General features: G+C 44.6%; 1 pseudogene; it reads right to left on the bottom strand.

Annotated features, from left to right (window-relative positions):
• Positions 1-744: 744 nt before the first annotated feature.
• On the bottom strand, positions 745-18112 carry LOC129863338 (interleukin-13 receptor subunit alpha-2-like; annotated as a pseudogene).
• Positions 18113-18741: the final 629 nt, after the last annotated feature.

Consider the following 18741-nt stretch of genomic DNA (forward strand, 5'->3'; position numbering starts at 1 on the left):
AGATACTTTTGACCCCCCTTTGTTCTGGGACACATTATTCCATTTGTTAGTCACATGTTTTGTGGAACTTGTTCAGTTTGTGCCTCAGTTGTTGAATCTAATGTTCAAACAAATATTTAAACATGCTAAGTTTGCTGAAAATAAACAGTTGACAGTGAGAGGACGTTTCTTTTTTAGCTGAGTTTAGAATAGAATTATAAGTTTAAGAAAGCTCTTAGCTGAGGGTTGGCCAGGGATTTTAAAACTTTGGAAAGGCAAGATAACTACCATCCAATTTATCTAAGTCAGAAAGATCTCCTTTGTGTAGAGGGAGGACATGCCGCTTTCCAGATCTTAGGGAGAACACCAGAAACAATTGTGAAGTTAAGAATATAGGTCAATGATTCTGCAATAAGTGGGACAGAGATGCTGTACGGGATCAAGAGAATCAGCTCCTGATGATATTTTTACAGATTTTTAGTAAGACACTTAGTACATCATAGATATAAAATGGTTGAAATTAAAATAGAGAATGTGTATCTGGGAGTGCATCATTCTCTAGTCTGTTTTGAGGTGGATAAAGGACTCCTACTGGAATTAGAGGAATTTCCAGAAACTTATTTCAAGTAGATGGCCAGTTAAGGCAATGAAATAAAGACATTTCAGCAACATGTCATTGTAAGAGCAACAAGGTCCACTTAGTCGCCATGACTGGCCACATGGTGCCATACGTCGCAAGCGCTCTGAAACAGCAATCACTACAAATACAATACACATCTTTATAGGTATAGACGAGAAGCATAGTTTTATAAAACATGACTTCACAACACATTTCATTTTAACAGGCTTGGGAATTCTATGCAAAGGACTTAAAAGATACATTCAACTTAATACAATGGCATCAAACTACTACAAACAATTACTCCAGTAAGTATAATTTGTGATTTAAAATACATGTAGTAAGTAAACAAAATGGGTATAAAGAGCTGTGGCATTTTCTTTAAGGATATATTGTGTAACTTAATGCCTGGAGTCTTACATTGCATAAACAGTTTGGCAAGACTATTTAACATTGTATTGAGTTACCTTAACCTGTTTGAACACATCAGTACATAAGAGATGAATCAGTATACACATCAATATTACTCTGCCTTGAACATGACAATGGTTATTTACTGTCTCTTCTTCATGTATTTGTGCATAAGGGTGTGTGGGTGCGTGTGTGCACATGAGCGTGTGTGTTTTAATCACCTGTGTAACTTCTATGTCTTCATGGTTTGTGTGCCCCCAGGTAATGTTTGCAAAGGCTACTACTTGTTCCTTCTTGTTTTATTGGGAAAAGGATCACAAGCAGTGAGTCCTTTGGAGTATTCCATCAGTTTGTGCAGGGGACAGAAATGCATAGTTTTCCACTCTCTGCCTTTACACCTAAGAGACAGAGTAGATTAAGATTTGCAATGATTCTTCACCAGTCTTTCAGTGTTAGCTATATGGATTGTGTGTGTGTACTCACTTTGTCCAGAGTGCCAGGCCACACAGAGACAGGACCACCATGGAGATAATGACCACGATGACCAGCGCACAGACCACCACAGCATCTGACACAAAACCAGGAGGTTGCTCTATATCAAGGAAAAAGAGATGGGTTCAAATATCTATTCTTACAGGGGGGGAAATATATCTACAGTATGTCCAAACATGGAAGAAAGTGCGTTGATCCAGTAATTAGTATGAGTTTTTTTAATGTAAAAGTGAGGCATTTGCATGGAAGAGGAACAGGCAACTCTATAAATTGCATTTAAGGATATACACCAGGATATAATTTCTGTATGGAGAAATGTTTTACCACAATGTTACCTGGGTGACAAAACCAACGACTCCAATCACTCCAGAAGCCTCTGTCAGCACAGTAGTGGTGCACCCTGGACCTGACCCGGAAGCAGTGGGCTCCATCAATTGAGAGGAAAGTGAGGGTCATCTCCCTGGTTACATTCCTCTGCTTTTGGTGAGAGGAACAGTATCAGATTTGAGGAAAATTCCAGAAAGTTTGTTCTCTAACCAATAACAGAATTTGCTTCTTCAAAGCGTCATCTAAGTACTTATGAATCAGTCAATAATGTTGTGTGTCAAAACATTAAAGGTGGGAAAAGATAAAGCAATATATGAACTCAGTTAATCCATGCATGTCATAAATACAGGGCGCGGTAAGGGCATACCAACAACTGCTGCCCGCCTACGCCCTCGCTGGTTTCCACCTCATACTCCAGGCAGTGGCTGGGGATACTTTCGTGGGGTAAGTCCCAGTGCACCTGGAGCCTCCTGTCTAGACCAGCCTCCAGATGCACGGCCTCTATGGCTGCAGGCTTCACTGCAGAGTACACACAAACGAGTCATGTTTTCACAAAGAAAATATAAAATATAATGATGTCATTACAAGTATCAGTGTGTGCACTGAGACAGAACAGTTAGTAGGAAAAACAGTCATTTACGCAAGACTCTTCGATGGAACGCAACACCCTGCTACACTCAACTTCCCGTGGAGTGAAAGACTTATGTGATTGTAGGTGCGGGTAAGGATGGCAGAGAATATGACTGTTTACTGGGAATTTATTTCCTTAACATGGTAATTGTGGGGAAAAGGGGCTGGACGGAACCAAAGCGAAGATATTAAAAGTTAGAGTCCCCTCTCCTACCTATCTTAACACCACGTGGCACACTAACCAAAATACACAGGGTGATCCACCCAGGTCTTACCTAGTGTGCATAGACAGAGTACATACTATGGGTATATGTATGCCCGCAGGCCTCTTGCCTAAGCACTCCCAAAGTGCCTTCCCCTTCCCCCCTGGGAACAAATGAAACAGAATAATACAAACTCAAAGTGAACAATTTCAATAATCAAAACACTGAGTCCTATTGGCACACACATACCACAGAAGTAGCGGCTACAAAATAAGTTCAATAAAACTGTCTCTGCGCAACAACCAACACAGGACATCCCAGAAACACTCTCTTCCACAAAGGAACACTGGCTTTTCAAGCTATGAAGGAGTCGGTAATTGCCAACAGCTGTATCCCCTAACGAGAGGGCAGGATCAGAGCTCCAATCTGCAATGGGGCAGACCAATCAGCTGCTTGGGGGAACCCAGGAAGCCATTTCCTGAAATACACATACACAAACAAACCCAAAACACAGAAACTGGGGAACGTAACACGCCCACTCCAAAATCTGCAAACTCCCAGTTTGCAACAATAAAAACCAACACGCATCCCCAGTTACTAAAGTAGATGATATCTGTTTGGATATGTTAACACTGATTAAAAGACGTTATGGAAAGGAACTGTATGGGTAGTTGAACAATGTTTATGGAAAATAGCAAATATCCAAACAATAGCAGTATTGCATTGAAAAGGTGAGGCATATCATGGCCTGATGTGAGTGTTACCGTGGTTCTGAACTTGCAGGGAGAAGAATGCCGACCTCAAAGCCACCTTGGGGGAGGAGCTGTTTACACATATGTTGAAAGCACTGAATTCTGTGAGAGTGTCCCTGGTGAATGTGCAGCCAGTCCTGACTCCATTGGAGTGGATGTACTGAGGGCACTCCTCAGCCTGCTCCATCTCCCGATGCCTGGAGAAGCACACAGACACCCACAGAATGCAATTTAGAGCAGCATTCACAGAGATTATATTAATGCAGTGAAACCAGTCTACACAGGTACAGACATGTAGGTACTTCATATGGCAGGAGATATTTTATCATGTACATAATGTTATGATAGGGTGACATACCAAAAGTACAGACTGTGCTTGGAGTGGGCTGGCTCCTCTAATCCCGTCTCCCAGGTGCAGTCCATGACCTCCTTCTGATAGAACACACAGCCAAATCCCTGGACCCTGGAGTCACCCGGACCTGGTAGGAATTCAAAAGAGATGAAGGGATTCATAGATTATCATGATGGGGCCTGTAGAGAATTCCGTCCACACAGCACTCCCCTATCATTGATCATTTCTTATATATAGGATAATGAGGGGAAAGAAGTCTCTCCCTCTTTCTGTCAGGCTATCGGTGTAATTTAATCCGAACCAAACAACTCCATATTTACAAAAGCATATTGTCCTCCTGACCTCACCTGTGTATTTGGGTGGCAGGACCATCTCTGTGAAGGGGCTCTTCAGCTCAGTGCCGTTAGTGCAGGCTCCCCTCAGTACGGTTGAGATCCGTACCCTGACCTCCTTCTCCAGGTCAAACTGAGCACGGTACCATGTCCGTACAGTCCTGATCACCTATTCGTACACAGACAATATTACATTCATGTTATTCATACCTCAGGCACTTGGTCACCACTCTGATCTAATAGCTATAGACACAGATCATATTGAAAAGATTTGGAAAATCTGAAAATCTATTCATGATTCTCTCATGAATACATTGATGAATTTGTCATTCCTACTCCCCCTAAGAATACTGTTTGCTGTTTTACAATTACAAGGAACACCACAGTATAATTTAATGGAAACTAAATGCCGTTATGTCTAAGCAACCACAAATGTAAACAGAGCCAAAGGATAACATTGTAGGGAAATATTCCCCCATGCGCATCAACACTGGCACACTTTGATCCACCCCGCTTCTCTGGCTCCATGTCCTGGCAAACATCCCTCCCCCCACATATCCGGAGATGACAAACTACCCACAGAATGATTGGAAAGGTCCAGAACGCCCCACAACTGCTGCTCCATAAGACCTCCTCAACCCACCAAAGATATGCCTCCAATTAAGTAAGCCAATCTGGGAAGACCCATCCAATAACAACTTCAACACATATCTGACCTGGACACAATAATGGGGGTTACTGGACCTAACAGATAAGCACCTCATCACTATCCCCACACAACATCAGCCTGGTTTCAACCACACCAGGAAGGAGTAGTCCACCTTCAATATTTCCAGAACTGGCCCATGCCTCGCCAACCTCCACCGACGGAACATTAAAGAAAGCCCCCTATGTGCCTGTGGGGTGGAGAAAACCATGCACCACATTCTTGAAGTCTGTCCAATCTACAAACTCAGCGGAGGCCTACTCAGCCTCAACACAGCAGGACCGGAAGCAATTGCTTGGCTAAGGGACTCTGCCATCTCTAAATAAAATACAGTGCCTTGCAAAAGTAATCACCCCCCTTGCCGTTTTTCCTATTTTGTTGCATTACAACCTGTAATTTGAATGGATTTTTATTTGGATTTCATGTAATGGACATACACAAAACAGTCCAAATTGGTGAAGTGAAATTAAAAATAAAGAAAAAAAGGTAAGAAAAAATATATTATTATTATATTTTTTTTAAAGAAAAGTGGTGCATGCATATGTATTCACCCCCTTTGCTACGAAGCCCCTAAATAAGATCTGGTGCAACCAATTACCTTCAGAAGTTACATAATTAGTTTAATAAAGTCCACCTGTGTGCAATCTAAGTTTCACATGATCTGTCACACGATCTCAGTATATATACAATTGTTCTGAAAGGCCCCAGAGTCAGCAACACCACCAGGCAAGTGGCACCACCAGGCAAGTGGCACCACCAGGCAAGTGGCACCACCAGGCAAGTGGCACCACCAGGCAAGTGGCACCACCAGGCAAGTGGCACCACCAGGCAAGTGGCACCACCAGGCAAGTGGCACCACCAGGCAAGTGGCACCACCAGGCAAGTGGCACCCTGAAGACCAAGGAGCTCTCCAAACAGGTCAGGGACAAAGTTATGGAGAAGTACAGATCAGGGTTGGGTTATAAAAAAATATCAGAAACTTTGAACATCTCACGGAGCGCCATTAAATCCATTATTATAAAATGGAAAGAATAAGGCACCTAAACAAACCTGCCAAAACTTACGGACCAGGCAAGGAGGGCTTTAATCAGAGCGGCAACAAAGAGACAAAAAAATTATCCTGAAGGAGCTGTAAAGCTCCACAGCGGAGATTGGAGTATCTGTCCATAGAAGAACTTTAAGCCGTACACTCCACAGAGCTGGGCTTTACGGAAGAGTGTCCAGAAGAAAAAAAACATTGCTTAAAGAAGAAAATAAGCAAACACGTTTGGTGTTCGCCAAAAGGCATGTGGGAGACTCCCCAAACATATGGAAGAAGGTACTCTGGTCAGATGAGACTAAAATTTAGCTTTGTGGTCATCAAGGAAAACGCTATGTCTGGCGCAAACCCAACACCTCTCATCCCTCCGAGAACACCATCCCCACAGTGAAGCATGGTGGTGGCAGCATCATGCTGTGGGGATGTTTTTCCATCGGCAGGGACTGGGAAACTTGTCAGAATTGAAGGAATGATGGATGGCGCTAAATACAGAGAAATTCTTGAGGGAAACCCGTTTCAGTCTTCCAGAGATTTGAGACTGGGCTTGAGGTTCACCTTCCAGCAGGACAATGACCCTAAGCATACTGCTAAAGCAACACTTGAGTGGTTTAAGGGGAAACCACTCTGGGAAACCACAATTTTTGTCTTATTCCACTAAAAGATATATTGCATCTTCAAAGTGGTAGGCATGTTGTGTAAATGAAATATTACAACCCCCCGCCAAAGAAAAATCCAGGTTGTAAGGCAACAAAATAGGAAAAATGCCAAGGTGGGTGAATACTTTTGCAAGCCACTGTAAATTGGGAAATATTAACATTACTGGTCTTGCCAGGCTGTTTATGGATGGTGTACCACATTTTTTTTATTATTCTGTGTATAAGAATATAGTGTCCTTGGCCAGGGCCTCAGTGGCCTTAGGACACACAGTCTTGACAGACAGGCAACACTGTACAAGTGTTTCTAGAATAACCCTCCAGTGTGTCAGGTACACATTTGGCAATGTCTAGTTATGTGTCCAGTGACTTACAGTCCATCTGTTCTGGTATGTGTTGAAGTATTCCAGGTGGTATCTCATTGAGCAGTCAGTCAGGTTGGTCAGGCTGACAGGAGACGTCCAGTGGATGTCGAGCTGCCCAAGGTGGCCAAGGTCATCAACCCCAACGTTCTCAGGAGGATCCACTGAAAGTCAATGAAGTACACAGTATTTCCAGGTCAAAGGTTGATAGAGCAAAGGCACCAAGCATTAAAGGGGCAATCTGCAATTGGTACATGTATTTCTTGACATTGAAATTATTTTTTCTTTATTTTTACTATTTTCTACATTGCAGAATAATAGTGAAGACATCAAAATTATGAAATAACAAATATGTAATCATGTATAATATTTAAAAAAGTGTTAAAAAAAATCCAAATAGATTTTAGATTCTGTAAAGTAGCCACCCTTTGCCTTGATGACAGCTTTGCACATTCTTGGCATTCTCTCAACCAGATTCACTTGGAATGCTTTTACAATGGTCTGGAAGGAGTACCCACATATGCTGTTCACCCTGCTACCATCCAGAAGGCGAGGTCAGTATAGGTGCATCAAAGCTGGGACCGAGGGCCTGAAAAACAGCTTCTATCTCAAGGCTATCAGATTGTTAAACAGCCATCTCTAACACAGAGAGGCTACTGCCTACATACAGACTCAAATCATTGGCCACTTAGTTGTCCCGCTAGCGGGATAATTCCGACAACATCCGGTGAAATTGGAGAGCACCAAATTCAAATGACAAAATCGTAATATTAAACATTCATGAACATACAAGTGTCTTATATCATTTAAAATCTTAACTTCTTGTTAATCCAACTGCGTTGTCAGATTTCGAAAAGGCCTTACGGTGAAAGCATACCATACGATTATCTGAGGACAGCGCCCCACCAAAATATTTTTTCAACCAGCACAGGCTTAACAAAATCCCAAATAGCAATTAAATAAATCCCTTACTGTTGAAGATCTTCCTCTGTTTGCAATCCCAAGGGTCCCAGCTACAACATGAATGGTTGTTTTGTTCAATAAAATCCTTCTTCATATCCAAAAAAGTCAGTTTAGTTGGCGCCATTGATTTCAGTAATCCACTCCTTCAACATACAGAAAAAGGAATCCAAAAAGCTACCGGTAAACTTCTTCCAAACGAGTCAAACAATGTTTCTATACAATTCCCAGCTACCCTAATATGTAAATAAACGATAATATTTCATACGGAAAGAACGGTGTTCAATAGGAAAGGAAAATAACGAAGAGCGCGCCCTCATTCATGACTGCCAAAAGACTACTTTGCCTGTTGAGCTCCCTTTGGAAAGACTACTATTACTTGTTCGTTTTTCAAGAAACAAGCCTGAAACCCTGTATAAAACTGTTGACATCTAGTGGAAGCCATAAGTACTGCAATCTGGGAGGAATTTTTTATATATAGACCCATAGACTTGCATTGGAAAGGCCTGTGACCCCCCCAAAAAAATCCAGATGGACTTTCCTTGGGTTTTCGCCAGCCATATCAATTCTGTTATACTCACAGACATTATTTTAACAGTTTTAAAAACTTCAAAGTGTTTTCTATCAAATTCTACCAATTATATGCATATCCTGGCTTCTGGGCCTAAATAACAGGCAGTTTACTTTGGGCACGTCAGTCAGGCGGAAATTCAGGATACAAGTTAATAAATGGGTCACTTTAAATAATGCCACTTTAATAATGTTTACATCTTATTGCATCTTGCCTATGCCGCTTGGTCATCGCTCATCCATATATTTATATGTGCATACTCTTATTCCATCCCTTTAGATTTGTGTGTATTAGGTAGTTGTTGTGGAATTGTTAGATTACTTGTTAGATATTACTGCACTGAACTAGAAGCACAAGCATTTCGCTACACTCGCATTAACATCTGCTAACCATGTGTAAAATTTGATTTGATTTGCTGAGCACTTGTTGGCTGCTTTTCCTTCACTCTGTGGTCCAACTCATTCCAAACCATCTCAATTGGGTTGAGGTCGGGTGATTGTGGAGGCCAGGTCATCTGATGCAGCACTCAATCAATCTCCTTCTTGGTCAAATAGCCCTTACACAGCCTGGAGGTGTGTTGGGTCATTGTCATGTTGAAAAACAAATTATAGCCCCACTAAAGGCAAACCAGATTGGGTGGCAAAGCGCTGCAGAATGCTGTGGTAGTCATGCTGGTTAAGTGTGCCATGAATTCTAAATAATTCACTGACATTGTCACAAGCAAAGCAACCACACACCATCACACCACCTCCTCCATGCTTCACAGTGGGAACCACACATGCGGAGATCATGGGGAAGGAATCGGGCACACACAGAACAGGAGTTGACGTAGCGAATAACGTCCTGCGTCAAGGTGTGCTACCAATACTTTTGGAGCGTGATTGTATAGTACGGGTGATCCCAGGATGTCGAGCGACGACAGCTGTGTGTGCCCAAATCATCAGCCGCTCCCTTACCCCCATGGGAACGTAGGTGCGCTCAGGAGGACAGGTAGACGGTGCGGGTTCCCTCTCCAGATCCTGGCAAATGTCCACATCTACGTCGCAGACCACAGGGGCTAGGACTCGAGAAGGAACAGGAAAACAGGTCCTCCGGCATTTGGGTGACCAGTCCGTGATTCTCATCCTCGACCATGAGATGGTGGGGTTATGGAGTTGGAGCCATGGGAGGCCGAGAATGATCTGGTGAGCTGGTGCCCTAATGATGAAGAAGGGAATGTTTTCCTGATGAATAAGCTCCACGGTGAGGATGAGTGGTGTGGTGATGTGTGTGTGTGATGGTTCTGGATCCTAGTGGCTGATTATCAACGGCTTGAACCAGAAACAAAGAGGAGAGCGGGTATGAGGGGATGTTCAGAGACGAGGCAAGGGTCTGGTCAATAAAGTTCCCCGCAGCACCAGAATCCACTAGCACTGTAGAAACAGGACAGGAGGGACAGCCAGCTAGTGTGATCAACACTAAAAAGTGTTTGGCAGACAATTATGAAGATGGGATACTCACACCTGCCCCAGGAGATGGAGGATTACATGACCGTCCCTCTGCTCTCGTGGATCCCGAGTTGGGATGTACCGGACACTGCTGAAGCTGGTGTCCCCCTTGACCACAATAGAGACAGAGCCCCAGCTGTCTCCGTCTGCATCGGATGCTGCTACTGTCCAGAAGGTGAGCGCGTACTGGGCAGTGGTCTGGTCATCCTGCCGTAGTTGGAGTAGGCGCTGACCCCTCTCTCTGCCCTCCGGTGGATGATCAAAGATATCTCTGAACAGAGCCATGAACCCCTCATACGAAGCCAGCTCCTCCTCTCCTCTCACGCAGACGCCTGCCCAGTCAGCAGAGAAATAATTGTGGCAACCTTGGACCTCTTGGTGGTGGGGAATCCCATCTGATGCGCAAAATAGAGGGAGCACTGGAGTAGGAAGCCACGGCATTTAGATAATATTCCGTCATATTTATCCCGGAGTGACAAATGGGCATCGCTGACCTAGGCAGACAGCTGAATGGGCTGGTGTGCTTGCTCGCTGGGTCGACTGGTGGCAGAATATCCTACGCTAGAAGAAGGCAACGCTACTCAGGTATGTTTGAGACGTTGAAGACTGCGAAGAACCTCTTTCATAGCCGTCCCCAGTTGAGCCAGTTGATCGTCAGTATCACAAAGTAGGTATCCCTGTTCGTCAATCGTCTGGGACATGATTTCTTGCTGCTTCCATTTGTCGAGGCAGTATTCTGTAACATAAACGCTGGGAGTCGAGAAGCAGGTGCAGTTTAATAATATAGTAATAATATAATGATATAACGATACAAGACAAGAGTAGTGTCTAGACATGAAACACATAGTCAATACTGCCTGGGGAATGGAACTAAGGGAGGGATGATATAGGGGAGGTAATCAGTGAAGTGATGGAGTCCAGGTGTGTCTCATGATGAGGTGCAGGTCCACGTAACGAAGGAGCCAGGTGTGCGTAATGATGGTATTCAGAGCCAGTGATTAGTAAACCGGCGACGTCAAGCTCCAGAGAGGAGGAGCGGGAGTAGACGTAACAGTCACAGACAGCTAATGTGTTGTGCACTGAAGTCCACAAGCAAAGGGAAAAGGTGAGAGGAGGAAAGTGGATAGATGCGAGAAGGAAGTATATATATATATATACATATATATATATATATATATATATATATATATATACAATGAGCTGTTTGTATGTTGCTGCTATGAAAGTGAACTGTTTGTGTTTGATCAGGGGTGTGTTCATTGTGCCGATTCTGTTGGAAAATGTTTCTTAAACAGAAGCAAACGGAACGAAACAGGGATTCTCCTATAGAGCTACATTTTTATGGAATGGTCTGCCTACCCATGTGAGAGACGCAGACTCGTTCTCAACCTCTTTACAGAAGACTCATCTCTTCAGTAGGTCATATGATTAAGTGTAGTCTGGCCCAGGAGTGTGAAGGTGAACGGAAAGGCTCTGGAGCAACGAACCGCCCTTGCTGTCTCTGCCTGGCCGGTTCCCCTCTCTCCACTGGGATTCTCTTTATCTAACCCTATTACAGGGGCTGAATCACTGGCTTACTGGTGCTCTTCCATGCCGTCCCTAGGAGGGGTGCGTCACTTGAGTGGGTTGAGTCGCTGACGTGGTCTTCCTGTCTGGGTTGGCGCCCCCCCTTGGGTTGTGCCGTGGCGGAGATCTTTGTGGGTTATACTCAGCCTTGTCTCAGGATTGTAAGTTGGTGGTTGAATGTATACCTCTAGTGGTCTAGGAGCTGCGCTTTGGCAAAGTGGGTGGGGTTATATCCTGCTTGTTTGGCCCTGTTCGGGGGTATCATCGGATGGGGCCACAGTGTCTCCTGACCCCTCCTGTCTCCGCCTCCAGTATTTATGCTGCAGTAGTTTATGTATCGGGGGGCTAGGGTAAGTGTGTTATATCTGGAGTATTTCTCCTGTCTTATCTGGTGTCCTGTGTGAATTTAAGTATGCTCTCTCTAATTCTCTCTCTCTTTCTTTCTTTCTCTCCGTCGGAGGACCTGAGCCCTAGGACCATGCCTCAGGACTACCTGGCATGATAACTCCTTGCTGTCCCCAGTCCACCTGGCCGTGCTGCTGCTCCAGTTTCAACTGTTCTGCCTGCGGCTATGGAACCCTGACCTGTTCACCGGACGTGCTACCTGTTCCAGACCTGCTGTTTTCAACTCTCTAGAGACAGCAGGAGGGGTAGAGATACTCTCAATGATCGGCTATGAAAAGCCAACTGACATTTACTCCTGAGGTGCTGACTTGTTGCACCCTCGACAACTACTGTGATTATTATTATTTGACCACGCTGGTCATTTATGAACATTTGAACATCTTGGCCATGTTCTGTTATAATCTCCACCCAGCACAGCCAGAAGAGGACTGGTCACCCCTCATAGCCTGGTTCTGTAACGTTCGTTCTCCTCCTCGTCTGAGGAGGAGCAAGGATCGGACCAATATGCAGAGAGGTATGAAGACATAATGATTTATTTAAAGAAAGATGAACACGAAAAACTCTTAACAAACTACAAAACAATAAACGACGTAAACAGACCTGAACATGAGAACTTACAGACAACGAAGAACGCACGAACAGGAACAAACTAACAAACGAAACAGTCCCGTGTGGCATAAACACTAACACAGGAACAATCACCCACAAACAAACAGTGAGAACAGCCTACCTTAATATGGTTCTCAATCAGAGGAAACGTAAAACACCTGCCCCTAATTGAGAACCATATCAGGCTAATACATTGAACCCAACATAGAAACACATAACATAGAATGCCCACCCAACTCACGCCCTGACCATAATAAACAAATACAAAAACAAGGGAAAACAGGTCAGGAACGTGACAGGTTCCTCTCTAGGTTTCTTCCTAGGTTTTGTCCTTTTCTAGGGAGTTATTCCTAGCCACCGTGATTCTACACCTGCATTGCTTGCTGTTTGGGGTTTTAGGCTGGGTTTCTGTACAGCACTTTGATATATCAGCTGAAGAAGGGTGTAAGAAGGGCTATATAAATACATTTGATTTGATAAACATACCTGAATTTGTCCAATAGAAACTCTCATTTGCAACTGTTGGACTAATGATTACACCCTAGTTCAGGTAGATGCAGGCAAGAGTGTGCAACGCGGTATTGAATGTGTTGCTGTCTGTCACCTTGATTACTCAAAATTCTCTCAACCTGTGCACCTACATTGTAAACTTTCATTCACAGGCTAAGTTGTAGCAACCTCATGATGGGTATTGGAAAATGTGTATCGTGTAGTTGTCACGCCCTGACCGTAGAGAGCTTTTTATGTCTCTATTTTGGTTTGGTCAGGGTGTGATTTGGGTGGGCATTCTATGTTTTGTATTTCTTTGTTGTTTGGCCGGGTGTGGTTCTCAATCAGAGGCAGCTGTCTATCGTTGTCTCTGATTGTGAACCATACTTAGGTAGCTTTTTCCCACATGGTTTTTGTGGGTAGTTGTTTTGTGTCTGCACCAGACAGAACTGTTTCGTGTTGTTTCGTGTTGTTCTATTTTTGTTATTTTGTCTCAGTGTTCAGTTTTAATATAAAAAGCATGAACACTGACCACGCTGTGCTTTGGTCCACACCTTCTTCAACAGACGATCGTTACAGTAGTAGGCTAAATCTATCGATGTTACATTGAGCTGGGTGAATGGAATATCATCTCAAAGTATCATCTTCCCTCATCTTAAACGACACCGACCGACACTGATTTATTGCCACAAGGGCCCACCTCTTGCCTTAAGAAAGCATTTATACCCCTTGACTTATTACACATTTTGTTGTGTTACAGCCTGAACTCAATATTGATTAAATATTTATTTTTTCTCACCCATCTGCACACAAGTGAAAACATGTTTTTAGAAATGTTTGCAAATTTATTGAAAATAAAATGCAGAAATATCTCATTTAGATAGGTTTTCACACTCCTGAGTCAATACTTTGTAGAAGCAACAATTACAGTGGTGAATCTTACCCAGAAAGTGTCCAAGAGCTTTCCACACCTGGACATTTGCCCATTATTCTTTTCAAGATTCTTCAAGCTCTGTCAAATTGATGTTTTGATACACCATCCAAAGTGTAATTAATAACTAAAAATCATGTTAAACACTATTATTGCACACAGAGTGATACCATGCAACTTATTATGTGACTTGTTAAACACATTTTTACTCCTGAATTTATTTAGGCTTGCCTTAACAAAGCGGTTGAATACTTATTGGCTCAAGATGTTTCAGCTTATCATTTTTAATTCATTTGTAAACATTTTTAATAACATAATTCCAATTTGGCGCTGTGGGGTATTGTGTGTAGGCCAGGGGAAAAAAAGTCTAAATTTAATTAATTTTAAATTCAGGCTGTAACACAACAAAATGTGAAAAAAGTCAAGGGGTGTGAACTTTCTGAAGCTATTGCAGATAAGGGGAGTGTCACGCCCTGGCCTTAGTATTCTTTGTTTTCTTTATTATTTTAGTTAGGTCAGGGTGTGACATGGGGAATGTTTGTGTATATGTATATGTCGACGTAAGTGAGTTTGTGTGTGCACTTACGTTTGAAGTTTTTCACGATCATTTGTTGTTTTCGTTAGTGTTGTATAAGTGTGTTGTGTTCATCTTCGTCGTTGTTATTAAAAGAAGATGTATTCAAATCATGTTGCGCCTTGGTCCTCTCGTTCATGTCAACGCGATCGTGACAGAATGACCCACCAATACCAGATCAAGCAACATGACCAGCGGCAACAGGAGCAGGCAAAGAGGAATGGAAATGGGAGCGTAATCTGGACTACACTACGTGGGAGGAGATCGACAGGTGGGCGATCGACCCAGGGCGAGTGCGGAGCCAGCCTGGGATTCTCTGGCGCAGTGTGAGGAGGGATACCGGCGAATGGAGGCAGCACGACGACGCGGTAGGAAGCCTGTGAGTCAGCCCAAAAAATTTCCTGGGGGGGGGCTAAGAGGTAGTGGGCCGAGGGCAGGTAGGAGACCTGCGCCCACTTCCCAGGCTAACCGTGGAGAGCGGGAGTACGGGCGGACACCGTGTTACGCAGTAGAGCGCACGGTGTCTCCTGTACGTGTTCATAGCCCAGTGCGGGTTATTCCACCTTCCCGCACTGGTAGGGCTAGATTGGGCATTGAGCCAGGTGCCATGATACCGGCTCAACGCGTCTGGTCTCCAGTGCGTCTCCTCGGGCCGGTATACATGGCACCAGCCTTAAGCATGGTGTCCCCGGTTCGCCTACATAGCCCGGTGCGGGTTATTCCACCTTCCCGCACTGGTCGGGCGACGGGGAGCATTCAACCAGGTAAGGTTGGGCAGGCTCGGTGTTCAAGGGAACCAGTACGCCTGCACGGTCCGGTATTTCCGGCGCCACCTTCCCGCCCCAGTAAAGTTCCACCAGTGCCTAAACCACGCACCAAGCCTCCTGTGTGTCCCCAGAGTCCTGTGCGTCCTGTTGCTGCTCCCCGCACTAGCCCTGAGATGCGTGTCCCCAGCCCGGTGCCACCAGTCCCGGCACCACGCACCAGGCCTACAGTGCCCCTCAGCCGGCAGGAGTCTGCCGTCTGCACAGCGATGCCTGAACTGCCCGTCTGCCAAGCGCCATCTGAGCCATCCGTCTCCCCAGCGCCATCTGAGCCATCCGTCTCCCCAGCGCCATCTGAGCCATCCGTCTGCAATGAGCCTGCAAAGCCGCCCGTCTGCCATGAGCCTGCAAAGCCGCCCGTCTGCCATGAGCCTACTGAGCCGCCCGCCAGACAGGAGCCGCTAGAGCCGCCCGCCAGACAGGAGCCGCTAGAGCCGCCCGCCAGACAGGATCTGCCAGAGCCGCCCGCCAGACAGGATCTGCCAGAGCCGCCAACCAGACAGGATCTGCCAGAGCCGCCAACCAGACAGGATCTGCCAGAGCCGCCAACCAGACAGGATCTGCCAGAGTCGCCAACCAGACAGGATCTGCCAGAGCTGTCAGCTAGCCATGAGCAGCCAGATCCGTCAGCCAGCCATGAGCAGCCAGATCCGTCAGCTAGCCATGAGCAGCCAGATCCGTCAGCTAGCCATGAGCAGCCAGATCCGTCAGCTAGTCATGAGCAGCCAGATCCGTCAGCTAGCCATGAGCAGCCAGATCCGTCAGCCAGCCATGAGCAGCCAGATCCGTCAGCCAGCCATGAGCAGCCAGATCTGTCAGCCAGCCATGGGCCGTCCCTCAGTCCGGAGCTGCAGTCCCTCAGTCCGGAGCTGCCGTTCCTCAGTCCGGAGCTGCCCCTTATCCTGGTGCTGCCCCTTATCCTGGTGCTGCCCCTTATCCTGGTGCTGTCCCTTACCCTGGTACTGCCCCTTAGTCCGGAGCTGCCCCTTACCCTGGTACTGCCCCTTAGTCCGGAGCTGCCCCTTAGTCCGGAACTGCCCCTTAATGCAGTGGGGTTAATGTGGAGGGGGGTCATTTGGAGGAAGCTAAGGAGGCGGTTAGGGACTGTGGTGACGTGGGGAACACGACCAGTGCCGGAGCCGCCACCGTGGATGGAAGCCCACCCAGACCCTCCCCTAGACTGTGTAATGGTGCGCCCGGAGTTCGCACCTTAAGGGGGGGGTTATGTCACGCCCTGGCCTTAGTATTCTTTGTTTTCTTTATTATTTTAGTTAGGTCAGGGTGTGACATGGGGAATGTTTGTGTATATGTATATGTCGACGTAAGTGAGTTTGTGTGTGCACTTACGTTTGAAGTTTTTCACGATCGTTTGTTGTTTTCGTTAGTGTTGTATAAGTGTGTTGTGTTCATCCTCGTCGTTGTTATTAAAAGAAGATGTATTCAAATCATGTTGCGCCTTGGTCCTCTCGTTCATGTCAACGCGATCGTGACAGGGAGGAGTTGATACTCGAAGTAAAGTACATGGGAGGCATCTGAAATAATCTAGTAAAGGTCTGTTAAAAAATTGTCTGCATGGATGGATTCTGCCTCACATCCATTGACCTTCACAACAATTTATTTGGGACCACCGTTTGTTTTAGATCAATCTGATGTAGAATGGAAATCTGCCTGGGATTACAAGTTATTACAGTAAAACAGTGATGAATGAATAGAAATACACCTTAAGATACTAACCTGTAATTTCTTGTGGCTTGATGCACTGACTCCAGTCAGATATAAGCATTAATATGGCTGTCAGCCACCACCATTTTTTACTCTTCAGCATTCTCTTAACTGGCCCCTGGAACATCATGAGATTTGAATTGTACTATTTAGTATTGATAAATCAATCACATATCATATCTTATCATGAATTATACTCTCAGCAAACACCAATATAGTACAGTACAGTAAAGTATGGAATCTGAAGGGTACGGAATGATCCTGATAAACACAATATTATGTAAATGAAAACAATAACATGCATTATTTAAAATAAATGTGTAATTGTCTTTATATAAACCTCAGGTACAGTGCCTTTAGAAAGTATTCATAACCCTTGACTTATTCCACATTTTGTTGTGGGATTAAAATTGATTTCATTGTAATTTGTCAACCATCTACACAAAATACTCTAATGTCAAAGTGGAAGAAATCTCCTTTACTTTCTGAAGGCACTGTACCTTTTAAGTCTTAATAATGTGAAGAAAATACATTGTTGACATGCACAAGTTATAATCTATTGTACTGTATGCCATTGAATTCTCTATAGAAATCAGTATAAATATACTGTTATTAATGTACAAAGTAAATGTTTTCAAGCATGTACAGTAGAGAATGCATACACTATACAGTGAACGCATGCTTTTAAATCAAAGCGTGTGTTTACAAAGGCAACCCAGAACTTGTATGTTCGCTTTATATCAACAGTTTAGTAGAATATAAAGATGATATCATTTGGATACAATACAGAGAGAACAGAGAAGATAAAAGTGCATATCCACAGACAAGGAGTACTTACTGTGAATCGAGTGAGAGAGCTCCTGTGTATGTTTGACAGCCTGCACCATCTAATCAGGGCTGTGCGAAGTGCCTGCTTTTGTATTCTCTGGTGAACTACAGCGCAGCAGAAGCAGCAGGGAAAGACTACAGTATGTCTCAGGGGTCATGTATTGATGTCTCAGGGGTCATGTATTGTACTCTGTAAGTCTGGATTCTCTACCAAACAAGGAAGCTCATATTTAGTGTGAATCTGCTGTTTTATCAGATTCCTGATGAACAGATTTATAAATAGAATACGAAAGCCCTGTCAGCCTGTCCACCCAGCCTGTGAGTGTGGTCATGGATGTGGTTCTGTGGAAGGGGAGTCAACTGTGCTGTTGCTCTGACCTGGATGGGTGGGGGTTGCAGGCTGAAGGTCTCTCATACTAACGGATGTTTTGTTTCCCCTTTCCCAGGAATCATATATATATACACACACTCTAAGTGGCGAGGGGGGAGGGGGCAGGTAGCCTAGCAGTTAACAGCATTGGGCCAGTAACCGGAGGGGTTGGGTTAAATGCAGAAGACAAATTCCGATTGAATGATTTCAGTTGTGCAACTGACTAGGTATCCCCTTTCCCTTCTCTTAGGCCCCTTTGTGCACAAGTACCAACCAGGCATCAGCCAGCCTTGATCCAATTTCAGTTACTGGCACTGGAGTTATGTTTCCAAAATGTACACTTTACTGTATTATGACAAAAGAAGTTTCACAAATTGTGTGGCTCAGTTGGTAGAGCATGGCGGCTGCAACACCAACGATCAGGGGTTCAATGCCACCCATATAAAAAATATACAGTACTAGTCAAAGTTTGGACACATTTACTCATTCTAGGGTTTTTCTTTATTTTTATTATTTTCTACATTGTAGAATAATAGTGAAGACATCAA

This window comes from Salvelinus fontinalis, chromosome 10 (genome assembly GCF_029448725.1).
Source record: "Salvelinus fontinalis isolate EN_2023a chromosome 10, ASM2944872v1, whole genome shotgun sequence".
NCBI classification, from domain to species: domain Eukaryota; kingdom Metazoa; phylum Chordata; class Actinopteri; order Salmoniformes; family Salmonidae; genus Salvelinus; species Salvelinus fontinalis.